Source organism: Suncus etruscus, chromosome 7 (genome assembly GCF_024139225.1).
Source record: "Suncus etruscus isolate mSunEtr1 chromosome 7, mSunEtr1.pri.cur, whole genome shotgun sequence".
Classification (NCBI taxonomy): domain Eukaryota; kingdom Metazoa; phylum Chordata; class Mammalia; order Eulipotyphla; family Soricidae; genus Suncus; species Suncus etruscus.
In genome coordinates, this window is record NC_064854.1 from 89,482,701 (window position 1) to 89,505,938 (window position 23,238).

Here is a 23,238-nt window from a genome sequence, read left to right on the forward strand (position 1 = left end):
TCCAGCTGTTGTTGAGCAGCATGTTGTTTAATCTCCAGGTATTAATTTTTCTCCATTGCTTCTTCTTGATGTCAATTTTGACTTCTGTTCTGATAGGGTACTTCCAATGATCCTTACATTTGTGGTCTTATATAGGTTGGCTTTGTATCCTAAGACATGCTCTATTCTGAAGAAGGTTCCATGTGGGCTTGAGAAGAATGTGTATTCTGCTTTCTGGGAATGGAGGGTCCTATGTAAGTCTATTAGCCGTAGATCTTATAATTTTTCATTTAGGGCTCTTATTTCTTTGCTATTTTTCTGTTTGGTGGATCTTTCCAGTGGTGATAGTGGAGTATTGAGGTCCCCTACTATTATCACATTTCCCTTCATGTGTTTCTCCAGGTTTGAGAGCAGTTGCCTCACGTATTTTGCTGGCTCTACTTTAGGTGCATAGATATTGACCAGGGTTAGTTCTTCTCAATCTAATGTTCCCCTGATCAGTAAGTAGTGACCCTCTTTGTTTCTGATCAATTTCTTGAGGTTGAATGCAATTTGGTCTGATATAAGAATGGCTGTCCCTGCTCTTTGTTGTTTTCCATTGGCCTAAATAATTATTTTCCATCCTTTTATTCTAAGCCTGTGCTTATCCTGTAGTTGTAGGTGTGTTTCTTGCAGACAGCAGAAGTCCGGTTTATTTTTCCTAATCCAGTTCTCTACTATGTGTCTTTTAATTGGAGAGTTTAGTCCGTTAACATTTAGGGAGATTATTGACAGAGATGATTGTTGTGCAGTTCTGTTGTGTAGGGTGGTTTTTGTTACAATCGGGGGTTTGGATTGTGTAATTCGTCTATGAGTAGGTCGCTTAGGATTGGCTTTGTTTGCACAAATAATTCAAGTTCATTCTTGTTTGAGATTGTTTTTAGTATGCCTTCCATATGAATGATAGTTTTTCTGGGTATTGGACCCTGGGTTGGAAATTTCTTTTATTCAGTTTTTTAAATATGTAATTCCACTGTCTTCTTGCTTGTATTATGTCAAATGGGAGATCTGGTTTGATTCTTATGTCCCTTCCTTTGTACTTGAGGGTTTTTTTCTCCCTTATTGCTTTAAAGAGTTCATTTTTCTCTTTGTTTTTGCCATTTGGATTACTATATGTCTTAGTTTATTAGGATCTATTTTATTAGGGACTCTCTTCACTTCCTGAATTAGCATTGAAGTTTCTTTCCAGAGGGTGGGGAAGTTCTCTGCTATTATCTCTGACTACTTGTTCTTCCCCTTTCTCTACTTCCTCCCTTCTGGTATATGCACAATTCTTAGATTGATTCTTTTGTCCTTGTTCATTAGATAGTGGATTTTTCCTTCCAGTGCTTTGCCTTTTATTTCTTTGTTGGTTTCTTGATCATTTTTTGTTTGCAGTTTTTCTTCGAGTTCTTCAATGTGCTTCTCGAACTCTGTTTTTTTTTCTCATAAGGCTTGTTACTTTGTGTTTTAATTCCTTCAATTCTTTTTGTATGGAATCTCTCATGTTCTTTAACATTTCTTCTTTAATTCGGCTGATTTATTCACCCATAGATTTCTTATACTCGGTAGCTAGCGTTTCTTTCATTTCTTTTATCAATTCTTGCATTTCCTTCCTCATGGCTGCTCTTAGGTCTTCTTCCCATGGATCTGTGAGTTTTGGTGGACTTGAAAACTTGCTAGGGTTTGTCTACATATCTCCAGATATTAGGGTTCTCCTTGATTTACTCATATTTCTTTGCATTTATTGGTGAGGTTTGGAGTGCTGTGTCTTCTAAATTTAGCCTGTTTTCATCCCCAGTGGCATGGGGATGGGTCCCCTCCCTGAGGGTGGTTCTCGAGGGGCTGTTGGCTGAGCTTCCTGCGGTTTAGCTCCTCCTGTGCTCTTTATGTGGCCTGATCCGTTGCTTTGCCCTTTTGTTGTCAGCTAGTGCTGGTCCTCTTCTGGCCACAATGGTGGTGGGCACTGTTGAGTCTAGCTCTTTCTCCCCCCCTCTGCTACCTGGAGGTCAGCCTTCCTTCAGTGGGTCTGGTCAACTTTCTTCTCTTTATTCCTGTCAGCCTGTGCAGTTCTGCTCCTGGCCACAATGGTTGCAGGCGCTGTTGAGCATAGCTCTCTGTTCCCTCCCCTATCTGGGAGTCAATGAAGCTCCGCCCCCTCCAAGCTTCAGCAGAAGAAATTCCCCCAGCCAAACCCACCCAGTAGCTGCCCTCAGCCCTTGGGGATTCTCAGGTCCACTCCGGGGCTCAGAGGGGTAGGCTTCTCTAGGTTACCCAAAGGTCCAGGTGGCAGGCCCCAGCTCACCCAGTCTATTGGTCCCAGCTTGTCTTAGCAGCACAGAGTGTGTCTGGCGCAGCAACTTTGACCTGCGATGTGCCAGGGAACTGTACTCCCCTGTCTAAGCTCGGGTCAGGTGGGGTGATTTCTGGGGACAGGAGAGTGAGGCAGCAGATAAGAGGGTCCTGCGCACCCATGTGGAGCGGCCCCAGGTTATTGCACTTACCATGGGCATCTGCGTGTGGGATCGCAGACGCAGGGGTCCCTTTGTGCCCAGGTGGAGTGGCCTCAGGGCCCTGCACTCTCACTCTGGGTACAGGCACACAGGCTGGTGGGCGGAGGTCTTCCTGCACCCACGTGGAGTGGCCCCAGGGGATGCACTCACCCTGGCACCGGCTTGGGGTCACAGATGCAGGGTCCCTGCGTGCCTAGGTGGAGCGGCCTCAGGGCACCACACTCACTCTGGGACAGGCACGCAGGCTGGCGGGCACGGAGGTCTCTGTGTACCCACATGGAGAGGCCCCTAACATACCTTTTATCTATAGGTTATACCTTCTTTTAGAACTTGAAACACATGACCAGCCAGACCACCAAAGCAGCAACTGTATGCTATACTACAGGCCCTACTCATCGAACACATTCAAGCAAACTAGCATTCCCTTGCTCTTTTCTCCTCTCTTCTCACTACTTTCTTTTTTCACTCTCCTTTTCTTTTTAATTTATTTTCTCTTTCCTTCTCTCCTGCCTCTTCCATATACTTTCCCCTTCCCCCCTTTGGAAATCTGACTATCCCTTCACCCCTCAATCCGATCCATATTTCCCACCTCATTAAAACTCTTCACCCTCATTTCTTAATCCATTAGGCATCAAGACTGACCTCCTACCCCCAGCAAACCAATACCCAGCACCCAAGCGAAAGGACAACCAGTCAAAACCACACCTCGTCCCCTGCAAGAAAAGGCAACCAACTCCTCTGCTGACTCAGGCTGCACAGTCCTCCTTAAAAACCCTTCCTAACTTGGACTGTTACTTGAAACCAGACTTAGCGCTAAAAGTATCCCCAATGCAGGAACTCCTCCCAAGACCTCCCTGCCACAAAGCTTTTGCCATTCTCAAGAGGGTCAGGTTGTGTGATGAAAAGGTGCCCGGGAGCCCACACACAACACAAGAAAACCTCAAAAGACAATGTGGAAACCTATTCTTCCATCAAAAGTATAAGACCTGTATTACACTATTCTTTACCTGCTTTTCCCGTAATGTAAAGTAGTCTCTTGCATCACTTTGCTCCTTTAATTTTTTTTACCTCATTTTTAAAAATCTTTTTATATGTATACGAGAGCACATATATTTTTATTTCTATTTTTATCTTTTTTGAGTGTGTGACCTATTTTTATTTCCTTCTCTTTTTACCCTCAAATGCACTGGCAATATAATGTAGCACCATTTCTCCCTGCAAAGGCACACTAAAGAAAGGGGAAATCTTAAGTATAAAAACAAGCTCTTATCTACTAGGGATAAAAACTCATACTTATTTACAATACAAGGGCATCTCCCACCTTGAAAATATGTCACGTGGACCCAACATAGACCCCAGATGATTAGACACCAACCATCCAGCCTTGAACCCTGGATCCCAGACATAAAAATGACACAGTTCTACACAACAGCCACAGAAAACAATCCCATCCGGGACATCCTTAATACTGCTCGGACATCAACAAGTGCCAGCTCTAATATGATATCCTCACAACAAGGAAACTGGGAACAACTTGATCTAAGAGCAGGTTATCCTACCTCACCAGCTAATGATAAGACAAAATCAGAAAACTTGTCACCCTTTGGTCTGTCTAAATGTCAAGATCGAGATTTCCAGATGACTGGCTGATAAAACCATGACCTGACTGTATGTATCCTGGGACCAATAAAAAAGGCCTAGTCTAGGGATTAAGCTATGACCTTCACAACAACCATGACCTCTAGTTCTAGAGGTCTGTCTGAGATAATTTGCAACAGAATGGGTCTTCTGTAAACATAATGAAAGATGCTATCCCAGGCCCCACCCTAGGATCAGTGCAAATACCAAGACCACCAACCACAGAAGAAGGATTAAAATGACACTGAGGGAACAGAACTTCTAGAACCACAAAGAAAGACTTCATCATAAGTTCCAATCCCTGACCTGTGCAGACACCGAGATCTGTAGATACAGAGGTCTGATTTTATCACCCAGGATGGAGCAAAAGTCTTCTATACACCACAAAAGCACCAAGAGGAGAGTAAATGAACCTGACAGGAGTTTATAGTTAATCCCATAATAATATACTTCAAGGGAGGAGAAACCCTGTATCTCTTAGGTCGAGGGAATTCCTTTTCGAATGACCCCATTATTTATTGTGCCTGTGCAGGAGGGAAGAAAAAATAAAAAAAAAAAGGCTAAAAAGCACATAACAATTTTCTTTTTCAGCTATTTATCTAGTTTTTGTCAATTTCTTTGTTTTGGTGTGGTTATTGAAGTTGTTGTCTCCATTTATATTTGTTATTTTTTCTTTTATTTTCTTCCTTTATGTGTTCTGCCATGTTTTTTATCTCAAGACCATGGCCTTTATGTGGTGCTTATCTTTATTGTTGGAGTGCTCATTGGACATTTAACTTGACACTTCTTTTTCTACTGTTTTGGTATTTCACCCTCCTTTTCCCCTTCATCTCTCAAACCTAGGATAAGAGTCTCCAGAAGGACTCCACCCATTTTCAGCATATTTGATTTTTCCCCCAAGATAGTACCTTTCTCTTCAAACAAAATCACATAACTTGAACTATCTAGTCCTGCCTCCCAATTAGAGTGGGAAATAAGGGAGGTACCAAGACCAAACAGGTGTAGGACCTCTGAGTATAAGCTAGGCACAGAGGGGACGACTTATTCTAGCAGCCCTGGGGGTGAGGGAGGAAGATATGGGAGGTAGGATGGGAGTGTAGGTGGAGAGAGGACAATTCGGTGATGGGAACTCCCCTGTTTTTATGTTAATATGTTAATATGTACCTAAAATATTATCATCAATGATATGTAAGCCACTATGAATAAAATAAATATTATATTAAAAAATCTTTAGACTGTTTCAAAAATATTATAAAGACAGTTAACCTTCCTAAAAAATGCTATGATCCTAAAATTATGCTCATCTTAGAAAAATTAGCAAGAAGGAAAACTACATACTAATATCACTCATGAGTATTAATGAGAAAATCCTCAATGAAATCTTAGCAAACAAAAGCCAGCAATACATCAAAAAGAGTATACATCATGACCACGTGGGTTCATCCCTACAATGTAAGAATGGTTTAATATATGCAAATTAATCAGCATCATATATCATATCAAAGAATAATATATTATGCTATTATGTCAATGCAGAGAAAGCATTTGACAAAATTAAACATTTATTCATGATTAAAAACTTCAGCAAAATAGGTGTACAAGGAACATCTCAAGATAGTAATAATGTTCTGCAAAAATTATTTAACCAACATAATTTGAAATGGAGGCATTTCCATTAAAATGGCATTAAGCAAGGTTATCTATTGTCTCCACTATTATTCAAAATGGTATTAGAAGTCCTATAAATAGTAATCAGAAAAGAGTAGGCCAAACTATCTCTATCTTTAGATGGCATAATGGTATATATAGAAGACCCTAAAGAGTCCACAAAAAAGCTTCTCACAGTAATAAACCAATATAGCAAAGTGGCTAGCTACAAAATCAATACATAAAAGACAGTTGCATTTCTTTATAAAAGCAATGATTGGGGGCTGGAGAGATAGCACAAAGGTAAGGCATTTGCCTTGCATTTAGAAGGACTGTGGTTCAAATTCCAGCATTTCATGTGGTCCCCTGATCCTGCCAGGAGCGATTTCTGAGCATAGAACCAGGAGTAACCCCTGAGAGATGCCAAGTGTGACACCCCCCCTCCAAATAAGCAATGACTCAGAGAAGAAAGAGATCAAAAAGTCTATCCGATTTAAAATAGTCTCCAAAACTATAAAGTAACTAGGAATCAACATATCTAGGGAAAAATATCAAAATACTTAAGAAATAATGGAAAAATACCTACGGAAATGGAAAAAACATCCATGCTCATGAATTGAAAAAATCAATATCAAAAATTACCATTTTACCCAAAGTACAATTTAGATTCAATGCTATTCCTATAACTAGAAAACATTCAAAAAGAACTTAGAATGATTAATTATAAATTTTTGTTGAAGCATAAAATACCTAGTTTATACAATTATTTATCGAAAAAAAACTGGGAGGCATTTTTACCTAACTTGAAGCTCACTACAAATTCATAGTGCTCAAAACAGCACAGTATTGGAACAAAGAAAGACTTATAGACCAATGGGTTAAAATAGAATATCCAGTGAAAACTCCTAGTATATGGTTAATTAATCATTAACAAGAAAGCCAAGTACTCGGATTGGAATAAGGACAATCTCTTTAACAAATGGTGTTGGAACAATTAGATATCCACTGTAAGATATTAAAGACTGATCCATATCTCATACCTTACACAAAAGTAAATTCAAAATAGATTAAAGACCTTGATATTAGACCAGAATTTATAAGTTCATTGAGGAAATCTAAGGCAAAACTATCCAAAACTTACATATCAAAGAAGTCTGGGATAATAGTATGCCTTTGGTAAGAGCTATGGCACCAAATCTGAATAAATGAGACTACATCAAACTAACAAGTTGCTGTATGGCAAAATAAAAAATAGAAAACAGGTAACTACATGGGAGAAAATTTTTGCACTCGACTCATAAGATAAAGTTTTTGTTTCTAAGATAGACAAAGTATTCACAAAGGTTAGCTGCAAAAACCTGAAAACCCATTCAAAAATGGGGAGAGGAAATGATCAAACACTTTTTTTTTTAACCAGAACTTCTATGAGGATGACAAACAGATTGACTTTGGGCACATGAAAAATCCTCATTATCACTTATCATTCGGGAAATCCAAGTTAATACTAGAATACACCACTGAGGATAATACATATCAAAAATACTGGAAGAATTTTGTGTTGGCAGGAATGAGGTGAGAAAAGAACTCTCATCTACTGTTGGTGAAAATGCTGCCTGGTCTAAACCTTATGAAAATCAGTATGGAAAGTTTTCAGTAAACTCAAAATTGAGCTGCCATTTGAGTCAGCAGTCACTCTTTTGGGTATCTATCTCCAGGACAAAAAAAGAAATCCTCCAAAATTATGTATGTAAACTTCTTTTTATTGCAACATTCAATACAATAGCTAAGACTTGAAATTTAGATGTCCAACAAAAGATGAATGGATTTTGAAAATGTGGTACATGTGTACAATGAAACACTACAGAATTTCAAGGAATGTTAAAATAATTCAATTTGCTGCAACATAGATAGAACTGAAAGATACTGTTTTAAATGAAGGAAGCCAGAAGAAGAATAAATAAAGAATAATATCACTTATTTGTATATTTAGAATAATTTAATGAAGAAATGCAATGGTTAAAAGGGAGTTATCATGAATAATCTTAACTCCAGAGTATAGCGAGGAAAAGGAAAGAAACTGAGTGGAGAAGGTGGAATATGAAAGGATTGGGGCCAAGGTCCAAGTGGTCTCAGGTACATTAGTAGAGATATAAAAAAAGTCCAAAACTATAACCCAAAGCCATCCTTAAAGATCTCATAGCGCTAAAAAATATAACAAAAATAAATAAACACATGATATTACAATAAACTGAAGAGTTTCTTCATGGCAAAAGAAACTATTATTAAAACTAATAGACCACTAACTGAAAGGGATAAATATTTGCAAGATAAATCTTGATATCCAGAATATGAAAAACACTAACAGAGGTTAACAAAAACAAATTCAAAAATTATAGCAAAAATATGAAGTGTATGGGGCTGGAGCAGTGGAGCAGCAATAGAGCATTTGTCTTGCACACGGTTGACCTAGTACCGCATTTCAACCCCCCTGTGTCCCATATGTTCCCCCAAGCCAGGAGTAATTTCTGAGTATCACTGCATGTGGCCCAACCCCTCAATAATATATGGAGTAAATAAATAAACAGACACTTTACAGAGGGAGATAAAATATCACCAATATGCACAAGAAAAAGTCCTCAGCAATATTCATCATTAGAAAAATTCAAATCAAGATGTTGAAATATCATCTTACTCTAGTGAGAATGGGGCATATCAAATAGAATAGGAACAGTATCTGTTGGTGTGTGTGGTGAAAAATAAACTCTCATCTAATTCTGGTGGGAATATTGTCTGGAAAATATTATAAAGAAGTCATAGTAAAGTAAGTAAAATTAGCCATTTTGCTTTTGTTATCTACTTCAGGACTTAAAAACACTTATCAAAAATATGCACACCAATACTTATTGCTGCACTTTATACAATAGTTAAGACAAGGAATGTCACTTAGTTACCAGTGATAGAAGAATTAAACATGAAGATGTAGTTCATACCTACTCATGGTTAGAAGTGAACATATCATGTGAATTAAGTAATACAGAAAAAGACAAATACAGGATTAGTTCATGTATATCTGATATATAATATAACTAGATCAAAAGGGAATTATTAAATTATTAAAGCTTGGCCACAGAAATGAAAAGGAGAAGCATGAATGAAAGAAATCAAAGAGGGAAAGAGGAAGGTGAGAAAGAGAAGTATTCAGAATAGGAATTGGGGTTTCAGCATATTGGAGGAATGGGAAAGTGGTCTTGTTCTACATCCAATGCATAGACTCAATGACATTATAAACATAAGATCTAAGCAACAACCAGTGAACTTTTTAAAGTGCCTGCCAAGACTGAAGGCACAGGGGCTGGAGAGATAGCATGGAGGTAAAAGCATTTGCCTTGCATACAGAAGGTTGGTGGTTCGAATCCCAGCATCCCATATGGTACCCCGAGCCTGCCAGGAGTGATTTCTGAGCATAGAGCCAGGAATAACCTCTTAGCCCGGCCGGGTGTGACCCAAAAAAAGCCAAAAAAAAAAATAAACAAGACTGAAGGCACAGAGTTGGGGTGAGTAGAATGGGAGGAGAGGGTATTGGAATATGGAAGTACTGGTGATGGGAGTTGACACTGTTATTGCAATTGGTTTGAAAAATTATATGCTTAAAACCAACTGACTATAAATAATGGCTCTTAAATTAACAAACAATTTAATAAATTAAATAAATAATAAAATATCATACACTATGACCAAGTCAAATGCAGGCCAATACAATAATGACATAATATGTGAAAGTTAATCAAAATTACAAACTAAGAAGTTTCTTTATGGCCAAAGAAGCAATGGCTAAAACTAAATGATTAAAAGAAGATATTTTCACTCAACACATCCTTTTTTTTTTTACGTATTGTAGGCACCATTCAGTTTTTTTTATTTTTTTTCTTTAACATCTTGATTACAAATATGATTGTGATTAGGTTTCAGTCATGTAAACAACACCCCCCCTTCACCAGTGCAACATTCCCACCACCAATGTCCCAAATCTTCCTCCATCCCACCCCAACCCTACCTGTACTCCAGACAGAATTTCCAGTTCCCTCATTCATTCACATGATTATGGTAGTTCTCTGTGCAGTTATTTCTATAACTGCACTCACCACTCTTTGTGGTGAGCTTCATGAAGTGAGCTGGAAGTTCCAATCCTCCTCTCATTGTCTGTGAGTATTGTTGCAAAAAAGACTTTTATTTTTCTTAAAACTCATAGATGAGTGAGACTATTCTGTGTCTCTCTCTCACTCTGACTTATTTCACTCAGTATGATAGATTCTGTGTACATCCATGTATAGGAAAACTTCATGACTTCATCTCTCCTGACGACTGCATAATATTCCATTGTGTATATGTATCACAGTTTCTTTAGCCATTCGTCTGTTGAAGGGCATCTTGGTTGTTTCCAGAGCCTGGCTATTGTGAATAGTGCTTCAATAAATATAGATATGAGGAAGGGGTTTTTGTATTGTATTCTTGTGTTCTTAGGGTATATCCCTAAAAGTGGAATAGCTGGGTCGAATGGGAGCTCAATTTTCAGATTTTGGAGGAATCTCCATATTGCTTTCCATAGAGGTTGGACTAGATGGCATTCCCACCAGCAGTGGAAAAAAGTTCCTTTCTCTCCACATCCCTGCCAGCACTGATTTTCTCATTCTTTGTGATGAATGCCAATCTCTGTGGTGTGAGATGGTATCTCATCAATTTGATTTGCATCTTCCTGATGATTAGTGATGAGGAGCATTTTTTCTTTCTTTCTTTTTTTAAATATATTTTTATTTAAGTAACATGATCATAGTAGGGTTACAGTCATAACCAGAACAACCCCCTTCACCAGTGTAACATTACCCCCTCCCCTCTTCCCATCCCCTTCCTGTATTCGAGGCAGGCATTCTACTACAGTTATTTGTTTCTAAGTTCAGTAAGTTGTATTTTTTCCTTAAAGGATAAGAGTAAAAAAGTATAGTAAAGGCGTGATAGTGGCAATCACCATTGTTTGCATAGGTCCAGAAAAATGGAGAAAATGGAAAAAATCCTTGGCCTGATTATAAAAAGGCCTCACCCCAGAAGTTTATTGGCACAAGACTGATTCTGGGTTCCAGGCATACCAGTCCATCAAACCCGAGTTATTCTCCGTGGTCCTGGTGAAACTTTTTCACACTTTAGCTATTGTTGGTATCAGATTCTTATATTTAAAGACTCTGGATTCTGTGCATTTCTTTTATCAATGTCAGGCTGATGTGGAGCATCCTCTAGTTTTAGCATACCATTAAATGCGGAGGGATCTGCCCTGCATGCAGACTGTTGCTGAGTCATCTGGGTGTTGGGAGCACTCTTTGGAGTAAGTCAATGCCAAAGCAGTGGTAGGTCTTCTCTGATAGAGGCTTGGATCCTAGTAATGTTATAGACAATTCTGGTTGTTTCCATAGATGGCATCCATTGTTCAGGTGTGTGTGAGCGATGCCCATTCTTCTGAGGCCTGAGCCAAATCATTATGCCAATGTTCAGGGTAAAGGCCTAATTACATTACCAAATTTGTGTTCCCATTTCTATAGATAAGAACTTGTTTGCATATGCATTATTTTCCCATTTTAATGTGCCTATGCAAAAGAGAAGTAATGCAACAAGATATTGTTGGTACATCTGGGGGTCAACGAATAAAGTCCAAATTTCAAACTTGAAATTTATAGAGATACTCTTCTACCAGTATTGCTTATAAAACAGATCTCAAAGAGGGAAAAATCAAACAATCAAATAACAAGTCTAGTGGGCAAAATTGTCACTATATGAGGATGTTTGAAAAAAGTTATAGATGTTAAGGGAATACATCTGAGATATACAAAGGAGATACACATGTCCCTTTTATGTTTTAGAAATAGTCAAAAGGAAGGGGGTGTTTCCGAGACACCACTTTGGTCTGTGATTTGGACAAGCAAAGAGCAAATGGAACCATGTTCTTCCCTTGTTGTCTGCTGAAGCTTCCGACTCCCCGAGAGGCATTTGCTTCCTAATTGCTGGACGTTGAAAGTTCACCAGTCCCCTCTCAGCCCCTTGCAGGGACAAAGAAGCCTGGGGTCTGTTTTGAATTGCACCTCGTCAGAACCCACTTGCTGGGACCCTGAGCAGGTGTCCAGGAATAACACTGGGGATGGGGAGAAAGGAGAGAGAAGGCTGTGGAAGGCAGCTGAGGCTGCAACTTCACCTTATCTTGACCAAAAAGCCTACAGCATGGAACCTTGCCGTGACATGTTGCCTGCTGAAGCTTCAGACTCCACCCAAAAAAGTACTATAAAAGATATATAATCCACCTTGGCCAAAACAAAAAAATCATTAGTTAGTACAGAAAAATGGTTAAATGTGGGATAACAAGAGATGGGAGTAAGGGAATAAAGAAATAAAACGTGCTACTGGACGTCTTTAGGACTATGACAAGCAGATGAAACACAATGATGTCCAAATATTTGTATAGTGTTCCAAGCGGTTTCCCAATAGACAGATTTAATAAGGAAACTTCCCTGGTAAGTCATAAAGCCAGACCTATTGTGCTGTTATTCACCTCGCTGGCTTGGCCAGCCATGTGGCCAGGAAAAGCCCATGGAATTTCAGAGGAATAGATAGAGGGGTGTTGGGGTGACCCATGGCCCGCACCCCTTGCTAGGCCTGGTTAAACAGGCCTTGGCATGGCTGAGGGCTGCCAAACTCCATGCTGGCAGAACCACCCAGCTCCCAGGAAGGAAGGAGGTCCTTCCTGAGCTAGAAGGCTGGAAGGTCAGAGTCCCCACCCCAGATCCTAACTTTGGAGCCGGGAGAAAAAGGGGAAAACCTAGGAAAACCAACAAGCTCTTCCAAGGGACACACCTCGCTGACTTGCCCAGCTATGTGGCCAGGAAAAGCCCCTGTAGTTCCGGAGAAAGGAGGTAGAGGGGTGCAGAGGAAGGAGCGTTTTTATGTGCCTTTTGGCCATTTGTATTTCTTTTTTATCAAAGTATCTGTTCATTTCTTCTCCCCATTTTTTGATGGGATTAGATGTTTTTTTCTTATAAAGTTCTGTCAGTGCCCTGTATATTTTGGATATTAGTCCATTATCTTATGGGTGTTCAGTGAATAGTTTCTCCCATTTGGTGGGTGGCTCTTGTATCCTGGGCACTATTTCTTTTGAGGCACAGAAGCTTCTCAGCTTAATGTATTCCCATCTATTGATCTCTGCTTCCACTTGTTTGGAAACTGCAGTTTCCTCCTTGAAGATGCTGTTAGTCTCAATGTCATGGAGTGTTTTACTGATGTGTTGTTCTATATACCTTATTGTATCAGGACTGATATCAAGGTCTTTAATCCATTTGGATTTTACCTTTGTACATGATGTTAACTGGGGTTCTATGTTCACTTTTTTGCAAGTGGCTAACCAGTTATGCCAGCACCAATTGTTGAAGAGGTTTTCCCTGATCCACTTAGGATTTCTTGCTCCTTTGTCAAAAATTAGGTGATTGTTTGTCTGGGGAACATTGTTTGAGAACTCAAGCCTATTCCACTGATCTGAGCGCCTGTTTTTATTCCAATACTATGCTGTATTGATAACTATTGCTTTGTAGTACAGTTTAAAGTTGGGGAAAGTAATGCCTCCAATTTTCCTTTTCCCTAGGAGTGCTTTAGCTATTCGAGGGTGTTTATTGTTCCAGATTAACTATATAAGTGTTTGATCCACTTTTTTGAAGAATATCATGTGTATTTTTCAGGGGACTGCATTAAATCTGTACAATGCTTTGGGGAGTATTGCCATTTTAATGATGTTAATCCTGCACAATTCATGAGCAGGGTATGCGTTTCCATTTCCGTGTGTCCTCTCATTTCTTGGAGCACAGCTTTATAGTTTTCTTTGTATAGGTCCTTCACGTCTTTGGTCAGTTGACTCCAAGGTATTTGATTTTGTGTGGCACTAATGTGAATAGGATTGCCTTCTTGACGTCCTTCTCTTCCCTATCATTACTGGTGTATAAAGAGGCCATTGATTTCTGTGTGTTAATTTTGTAGCCTGCCAACTTGCTATATGAGTCTATTGTTTCTAGAAGCTTTTTGGTAGAGTCTTTTGGATTTTCTAAGTATAATATAATGTCATCTGCAAACAATGAGAGCTTGACTTCTTCCTTTCCTGTCTGGATTACCTTGATATCTTTTTCTTGCCTGATCACTATAGCAGGCACTTCCAGTACTATATTGAAGAGAAGTGGTGAGAGAGGACAGCCTTGTCTTGTGCCAGAATTTAGAGGGAAGATTTTGGTTTTTCTCCATTGAGGATAATATTTACCATTGGCTTCTGGTAGATGGCTTCAATTAGATTGAGAAAGGTTCCTTCAATTCTCATCTTGCTGAGAGTTTTGATCAAGAATGGGTGTTGGAACTTATCAAATGCTTTCTCTGCGTCTATTGATATGAACATGTGATTTTTTATTTTTTTTCTTGTTGATGTTGTGTATGATGTTGATAGAATTACAGATGTTAAACAATCCTTGCATTCCTGGGAAGAAACCTACTTGGTTGTAATGTATGATCTTCTTGATGATACATTGATTCCTTTTGCCAGAATTTTGTTGAAGATCTTTGAATCTGCATTCATCAGGGATATTGGACTATAATTTTCTTTTTTTGACAACTTCTCTGTCTGTTTTTGGTATCAAGGTGATGTTGGCTTCATAAAAGCTGTTTGGGAGTGTTCCCGATTTTTGAATTTCATGGAAGAGCCTGGCTAGGATTGGTAGTAGCTCCTCTTGAAATATTTGAAAGAATTCACTAGGAAATCCATCTGGGCCTGGGCTTTTCTTTTTGGGCAGATGTTTAACTACAGTATCAATTTCCTCAGTAGTGATGGGGTGTTTAGATATGCTACATCCTCCTTACTTAAATGTGTAAGGTTATGAGTGTCCAAGAATTTTTCCATTTCTTCTAGGTTCTCATGTTTAATAGCATAAAGTTTCTCAAAGTAGTCTCTGATTACCTTTTGAATCTGTGCAATATCTGTCGTGATCTCCCCCTTCTTATTTTTAATACATGTTATCAGGTTTCTCTCTCTCTTTCTTTGTGAGTTTTGCCAATGGTCTATCAATCTTGTTTATTTTTTCAAAGAACCAACTTCTTCTTTCTTTGATCTTTCGGATTGTTTTTTGGTTTTCCACTTCATTGAGTTGTGCTTTCAGCTTTGTTATTTTCTTCTGTCTCCCTATTTTTGGTTCCTTTTGCTGGCCATTTTCTAATTTTTTGAGCTGCGTCATTAAGTTATTCAGGTATGCCCCTTCTTCCTTCCTGATGTGTGCTTGTAGAGCTATAAATTTTTCTCTCAGGACCGCTTTTGCTGTGTCCCATAGATTCTGGCAGTTTGTGTCTTCATTATCATTTGTTTCCAGGAAAGTTTTGATTTCCTTTTTGGTTTCATCTCGGACCCACTAGTTGTTCAGTAGCAGGGTGTTTAATTTCCAATTGCTAAAGTTTTTCTTTTGTGTGCCTTTGTAGTTCACATCTAATTTCAGAGCCCTGTGGTCAGCAAAGATAACCTGCAAGATTTCTATCCTCTTGATTTTATGGAGGCATGTTTTATGTGTTAGCATGTGGTCTATCCTGGAGAATGACCCATGTACATTGGAGAAGAATGTGTAGCCAGGTTTTTTGGGATGGAGTGCCCTATATATCTACTAGTCTTCTTCTCCCATTACTCTTTTCAGAGCTAGTATGTTTTTGTTAGTTTTCAGTCTGGTTAACCTATCAAGTGTTGATAGGGCTGTGTTGAGGTCTCCCACAATTACTGTGTTACTATTGATATCTTCTTTCAGATTTGTCAGTAAGTGTATAAGATAATTTTCTGGTCTCTCCTTGGGTGCATATATGTTTAATAGTCTGATTTCTTCCTGTTGCACATATCCCTTGATTAGTATATAGTGTCCATCTTTGTCCCTTACCACTTTTCTGAGTATAAAGTTGGTGTCTTCAGATATTAATATGGCCACCCCAGTTTTTTTTTAATTTATTTGAACACCTTAATTACATACATGATTGTGTTTGGGTTTCAGTCATGTAAAGATCACCACCCATCACCAGTGCAACATTCCCATCACCAATGTCCCAAGTCTCCCTTCGCCACACCCGACCCCCGCCTGTACTCTAGACAGGCTCTCCATTTTCCTCATACATTCTCATTATTAGAACAGTTCAAAATGTAGTTATTTCCCTAACTAAACTCATCACTCTTTGTGGTGAGCTTCCTGTGGTGAGCTGGAACTTCCAGCTCTTTTCTCTTTTGTGTCTGAAAATTATTATTACAAGGGTGTCTTTCATTTTTCTTAAAACCCATAATTGAGTGAGAATTCTGCGTTTTTCTCTCTCTCTCTGAATTATTTCACTCAGCATAATAGATTCCGTGTACATCCATGTAAGGAAAATTTCATGACTTCATCTCTCCTGACAGCTGCATAATATTCCATTGTGTATATGTACCACAGTTTCTTTAGCCATTCGTCTGTTGAAGGGCATCTGTTGTTTCCAGAGTCTTGCTATGGTAAATAGTGCTGCAATTAATGTAGGTGTAAGGAAGGGGTTTTTGTATTGTATTTTTGTGTTCCTAGGGTATATTCCTAGGAGTGGTATAGCTGGATCGTATGGGAGCTCGATTTCCAGTTTTTGGAGGAATCTCCATATTGCTTTCCATAAAGGTTGAACTAGACGGCATTCCCACCAGCAGTGGATAAGAGTTCCTTTCTCTCCACATCCCCGCCAACACTGTTGATTCTCATTCTTTGTGATGTGTGCCATTCTCTGGGGTGTGAGGTGGTATCTCATCGTTGTTTTGATTTGCATCTCCCTGATGATTAGTGATGTGGAACATTTTTTCATGTGTCTTTTGGCCATGTGTATTTCTTCTTTGTCAAAGTGTCTGTTCATTTCTTCTCCCCATTTTTTGATGGGGTTAGATGTTTTTTTTTTTTGTAAAGTTCTGTCAGTGCCTTGTATATTTTGGAGATTAGCCCCTTATCTGATGGGTATTGGGTGAATAGTTTCTCCCACTCAGTGGGTGGCTCTTGTATCCTGGGCACTATTTCCTTTGAGGTGCAGAAGCTTCTCAGCTTAATATATTCCCATCTGTTAATCTCTGCTTTCACTTGTTTGGAGAGTGCAGTTTCCTCCTTGAAGATGCCTGTAATGTCCTGGAGTGTTTTGCCTATGTGCTGCTCTATGTATCTTATGGTTTTGGGGCTGATATCGAGGTCTTTAATCCACTTGGATTTTACCTTCGTACATGATGTTAGCTGGGGGTCTAAGTTCAATTTTTTGCAAGCAGCTATCCAATTGTGCCAACATCAATTGTTGAAGAGGCTTTCCTTGCTCCATTTAGGATTTCCTGCTCCTTTATCAAAAATTAGGTGGTTGTATGTCTGGGGAACATTTTCTGAGTATTCAAGCCTAATCCACTGATCTGAGGACCTGTCCTTATTCCAAAACCATGCTGTTTTGATAACTGTTGCTTTGTAGTACAGTTTAAACTTGAGGAAAGGAATTCCTCCCATATTCTTTTTCCCAATGATTGCTTTAGTTATTCGAGGGTGTTTATTGTTCCAAATAAATTTCAAAAGTGTCTGATCCACTTCGTTGAAGAATGTCATGGGTATCTTTAGAGGGATGACATTAAATCTGTATAATGCCTTGGGGAGTATTGCCATTTTGATGATGTTAATCCTGCCATTCCATGAGCAGGGTATGCGTTTCCATTTCCGTGTGTCCTCTCTTATTTCTTGGAGCAGAGTTTTATAGTTTTCTTTGTATAGGTCCTTCACATATTTAGTCAAGTTGATTCCAAGATATTTGAGTTTGTGTGGCACTATTGTGAATGGGATTGTTTTCTTAATGTCCATTTCATCCTTATTACTATTGGTGTATAGAAAGGCCATTGATTTTTGTGTGTTAATTTTGTAGCCTGCCACCTTGCTATATGAGTCTATTGTTTCTAGAAGCTTTTTGATAGAGTCTTTAGGGTTTTCTAAGTAGAGTATCATGTCATCTGCAAACAGTGAGAGCTTGACTTCTTCCTTTCCTATCTGCATTCCCTTGATATCCTTTTCTTGCCTAATCGCTATAGCAAGTACTTCCCGTGCTATGTGAATAGCAGTGCTGAGAGAGGACAGCCTTGTCTTGTGCCAGAATTTAGAGGGAAGGCTTTCAGTTTTTCTCCATTGAGGATAATATTTTCCACTGGCTTGTGGTAGATGGCCTTCACTATATTGAGAAAGGTTCCTTCCATTCCCATCTTGCTGAGAGTTTTGATCAAGAATGGGTGTTGGACCTTATCAAATGCTTTCTCTGCATCTATTGATATGATCATGTGGTTTTTATTTTTCTTGTTATTGATGTTGTGTATTATGTTGATAGATTTACGGATGTTAAACCAGCCTTGCATTCCTGGGATGAAACCTACTTGATCGTAGTGGATGATCTTTTTAACGAGGCATTGAATCCTATTTGCCAGGATTTTGTTGAGGATCTTTGCATCTGCATTCATCAGTGATATTGGTCTGTAATTTTCTTTTTTGGTAGCATCTCTGTCTGGTTTAGGTATCAAGGTGATGTTGGCTTCATAAAAGCTATTTGGAAGTGTTTCTGTTTGTTCAATTTCATGAAAGAGTCTTGCCAAGATTGGCAGTAGTTCCTCTTGGAAAGTTTGATAGAATTCATTAGTGAATCCATCTGGACCTGGGCTTTTGTTTTTCGCAGATATTTGATTACTGTTTTAATTTCATCAATGGTGATGGGGGTGTTTAGATATGCTACATCCTCTTCCTTCAACCGTGGAAGATTATAAGAGTCCAAGAATTTATCCATTTCTTCCAGGTTCTCATTTTTAGTGGTGTAGAGTTTTTCAAAGTAGTTTCTGATTACCCTTTGAATCTCTGTCATATCAGTAGTGATCTCTCCTTTTTCATTCCTGATACGAGTTATCAAGTTTCTCTCTCTCTCTTTCTTTGTTAGGTTTGCCAGTGGTCTATCAATCTTGTTTATTTTTTCAAAGAACCAACTTCTGCTTTCGTTGATCTTTCGGATTGTTTTTTGAGTTTCCACTTCGTTGATTTCTGCTCTCACCTCTGTTATTTCCTTCTGTCTTCCTATTCTTGGGTCCTTTTGTTGAGCATTTTCTAGTTCTATTAGCTGTGTCATTAAGCTACTCAGGTAAGCTCATTCTTCCTTCCTGTTGTGTGCTTGCAAAGCTATAAATTTTCCTCTCAGTACTGCTTTTGCTGTCCCATAAGTTCTGATAGTTTGTGTCTTTATTGTCATTTGTTTCCAGGAAACTTTTTATTTCCTCCTTGATTTCATCTCGGACCCACTGGTTATTGAGCATGAGGCTGTTTAACTTCCAGGTGTTAAAGTGTTTCTTCAGAGTCCCTTTGGAGTTCACAAATAATTTCAGAGCCTTGTGGTCAGTGAAGGTAGTCTGCAAAATTTCTATCCTCTTGATCTTATGGAGGTATGTTTTATGTGTCAGCATGTAGTCTATCCTGGAGAATGTCCCATGTACATTGGAGAAGAATGTGTATCCAGGTTTCTGGGGATGGAGTGTCCTATATGTATCCACTAGGCCTCTTTCTTCCATTTCTCTCCTCAGGTCTAGTATATTCTTGTTGGGTTTCAGTCTGGTTGACCTATCCAGTGTTGACAAAGCAGTGTTAAGTTCCCCCACAATTATTGTGTTGTTGTTGATATTATTTTTCAGATTTGTCAACAGTTGTATTAAATATTTTGCTGGCCTCTCATTCGGTGCATATATGTTTAGGAGAGTGAATTCTTCCTGCTCTACGTACCCCTTGATTAATATAAAATGTCCATCTTTGTCCCTTACAACCTTCCTGAGTATAAAGTTTGCATTATCTGATATTAGTATGGCCACTCCAGCTTTTTTATGGGTGTTGTTTGCTTGGATAATTTTTCTCCAGCCTTTTATTTTGAGTCTATGTTTGTTCTGACTATTCAGGTGCGTTTCTTGTAGGCAGCAGAAGGTTGGATTGAGTTTTTTGATCCATTTAGCCACTCTGTGTCTCTTAACTGGTGCATTTAGTCCATTGACGTTGAGAGAAAGAATTGTCCTGGGATTTAACACCATCTTTATTTCAAAATTTGGTGTGTCTTTTGGGTAGACTTGTCTTAGATTAGGTCTTTCAGTTTTTCTCTTAAGACTGGTTTTCTGTCTGTGATGTTTCTGAGCTTTTTTTGTCTGTGAAGCCATGTATTCTTCCGTCAAACCGGAAAGTGAGTTTTGCTGGGTATAGTATTCTGGGTGAAGCATTCATTTCATTCAGTCTTGTCACAATATCCCACCACTGCTTTCTGGCATTGAGTGTTTCTGGTGACAGGTCTGCTGTAAATCTCAGGGAAGCTTGCTTGAATGTGATTTCCCCTTTTGATCTTGCTGTTTTCAGAATTCTGTCTCTATCTGTGGGATTTGTCATTGTGACTAGGATGTGTCTTGGGGTGGTTTTTCTGGGGTCTCTTTTTGTTGGTACTCTTCTACATGCAGGATTTGATCACATGTATTCTTTAGCTCTGGGAGTTTCTCTTTAATGATGTTCTTGACCGTTGATTCTTCCTGGAAATTTTCTTCCTGGGTCTCTGGGACTCCCATGATTCTTAAGTTGTTTCTGTTGATCTTATCATAGACTTCTATTTTCATCTGTTCCCATTCTTTGACTAATTTTTCCATTGTCTGCTCATTTGCTTTAAGTTTTTTGTCCAATCTCTCCTGCTGTATGGAATTGTTATGTATCTCATCTTCCACAGTACCAAGTCTATTCTCAGCTTCTGATACCCTGTCCCAGAGCTTATCCATTTTGTCAATCACTTCGTTTACTGACTTTTTCAGTCCTGTTAGTTGACATGTTATTTCAGTTTGGAGTTTTGTGATTTCTGTCTTCATATTTTCTTGGTTCTTATTAGTGTTCTGTTCAACTCGATCCATGGTTTCTTGGAGTCCGTTGAGCATCATCCATATTGCTAGTCTAAAGTCCTTATCTGAGAGTTTGATTAGTTGGTTGGTCATTATCTGGTCCTCAGAATTGTCATCTTCATTCTCTATGTCTGATGCTGACCTGCGTTGTTTCCCCATTGTCACACTAGTATTGTGGGTTTTTCTACGTGTTGTGGTGGTATTCATTGTCTATATGATGCAGGCAGCACACTCTTCTGGCTCATCCCTTTCTGGATGGGCTGACTTGCCTCTAAGGGAGGGGAGTCCTCCATGGATGAAGCCTCACACTGGGTCAAATCTTAGGCCCGAGCATGCAACAGAGAAGACAGTCCAGAGAGAAATGTTTGCTTCTGTGATATAGCACTGTTCTTAGTGTAATTTTTCCTTCTTGTTGCAATGGTGTTCTTTCCTTAGAAAGAGTGCACGGTCGCGTAGCGATGCGGAGCGACCGTGCTCTGCTGGAGCCTCTTTTTGCCCCACTCGCAAGAGTTTCACGCAAGAGGACAGTAGACAGACATAGACAGGTCACACTCACAGTTCTTCACAGTTGGGCCCCACTGGGCCGGTGTACTTTCGCGGATTTTCCCCGCCTGGTCTCACACACAGGGAGCCGGCTTTTGCAAGGCTTAGCCAGATTTTATGCTCTGTAGTCCCTCCCTGAAAATGGCGTCTGGGCGAGCGAGGTTTCTGGAGCCTCTTTTTGCCCCACTGGCAAGAGTTTCACGCAAGAGGACAGTAGACAGACATAGACAGGTCACACTCACAGTTTTTCACAGTTGGGCCCCACTGGGCCTGTGTACTTTCGCGGAATTTCCCCGCCTGGTGTCACACACAGGGCGCCGGCTTTTGCCCACCCCAGTTTTTTTAAGGGTGTTGTTTGCTTCGATGATTTTCCTCCAGCTTTTGTTTTTGAGTCTCTGTTTGTTCTGACTATTCAGGTGTGTTTCTTGTAGGCAGCAGAAGATTAGATATCTTTTTGACCCATTTTTCCACTCTGTGTCTTTTAATTGGTGAATTTAGTCCATTGACATTGAGGGAGATCATTGTCATAGGATTTAATGTCATCTTTGTAGATAAGTTTGCTGTGTACATTAGTTTCTCTTGTTTTAAAGTAGACCTTTCAGTTTTTCCTTTAAGGCTGGTTTTTTATCTGTGAAGTTTCTGAGCTGTTTTTAATCAAAAATCTATGTGTCCTTCCTTCAAACCTGAACGTGAGTTGGGCTGGGTGCAGTATTCTCAGTGAGGCATTCATTTCATTCAGTCTTGTCACATTATTTCACCACTGTCTTTTGGCCTTAAGAGTTTCTTGTGACATGTTTGATGTAAGTCTTAGGGATGCTCCTTTGAATGTAATTTTTCTTTTTGATCTTGCTGCTTTCGGTATTCTTTTTCTATCTGTGGGATTTGTCATTGTAATGATGATATGTCTTGGGATTTTTTCTTTTCGGTCTCTTTTAGCTGGTACTCTTCGGGCATGTAGGATTTGATTGCATGTAGTCTTTAACTCTGGGACTATATCTTTGATGATGTCTTTGACAGTTGATTCTTCCTGGAGGTCTTCAACCTGGGTCCGTGGGACGCCAATGATTCTTATGTTGTTTTTGTTGAGTTTATCAAAGACTTCTATTTTCATCTGTTTGCATTCCTTGAGTACCTTTTCCATTGCCTGTTCGTTTGTCTTAAGGTTCTTTTTCAATTTCTTCTGCTGTGTTGAGTTTTTCTGCATTCATCTTTCAGTACTTCTATTCTCTCCTCAGCTGCTATTACTCTGCTGGTGAGGCCATCCATTAGGTTTTCATTTGAGCTACAGTGTTTTTCAGATCTGTTATTTCAGTTTGGAGTTTTTTGATTTTTCTCTTTGTGTTCTGTTCAGATCGATCTATGCTTTCTTTGAGTTCTACAAACATCTTCCATATTTCTATTTTAAGTTCCTTATCTGAGAGGTTAATCAGATGGTTGGAATTTTTTAGGTCATCTGAGCTATCATCTTTCTACTCTGTGCATGGTGTTTTTCTGCGAGGTTTCCTCATTGTCATGCTTGTAGTGTGGTTTTTTCTGCATGTTGTGGTGGGGTTCATGGTTAGTAAGAATGCGTGGCAATGAAGCAGAGTGGCCGCTCTCTTCTCTGGGCTCTAGATGACAGTTTCTTTGGGGGGTGCACTTCCTAGGCCTCTGAGAAGAGCTTAAAGTATTCAGGGAAGAGAGACAGACAAGCAAAGCAAAGAGTTCCCTTCAAGTCCTCAGGATCATCCAAGGCACAGCAGGAGGACGGATTCAGCCAAGAACTCTCTATAGTAGGCAGGATTGCCAGCAGGAATGCTGATGAAATCTAGTTTTCAGGCAGCTGGAAGCACTATGGTCCAAGATGACTTCTGCGTCCTTCTGACACCCAGCAGAAACCAGCAGGAATCAGTGTGT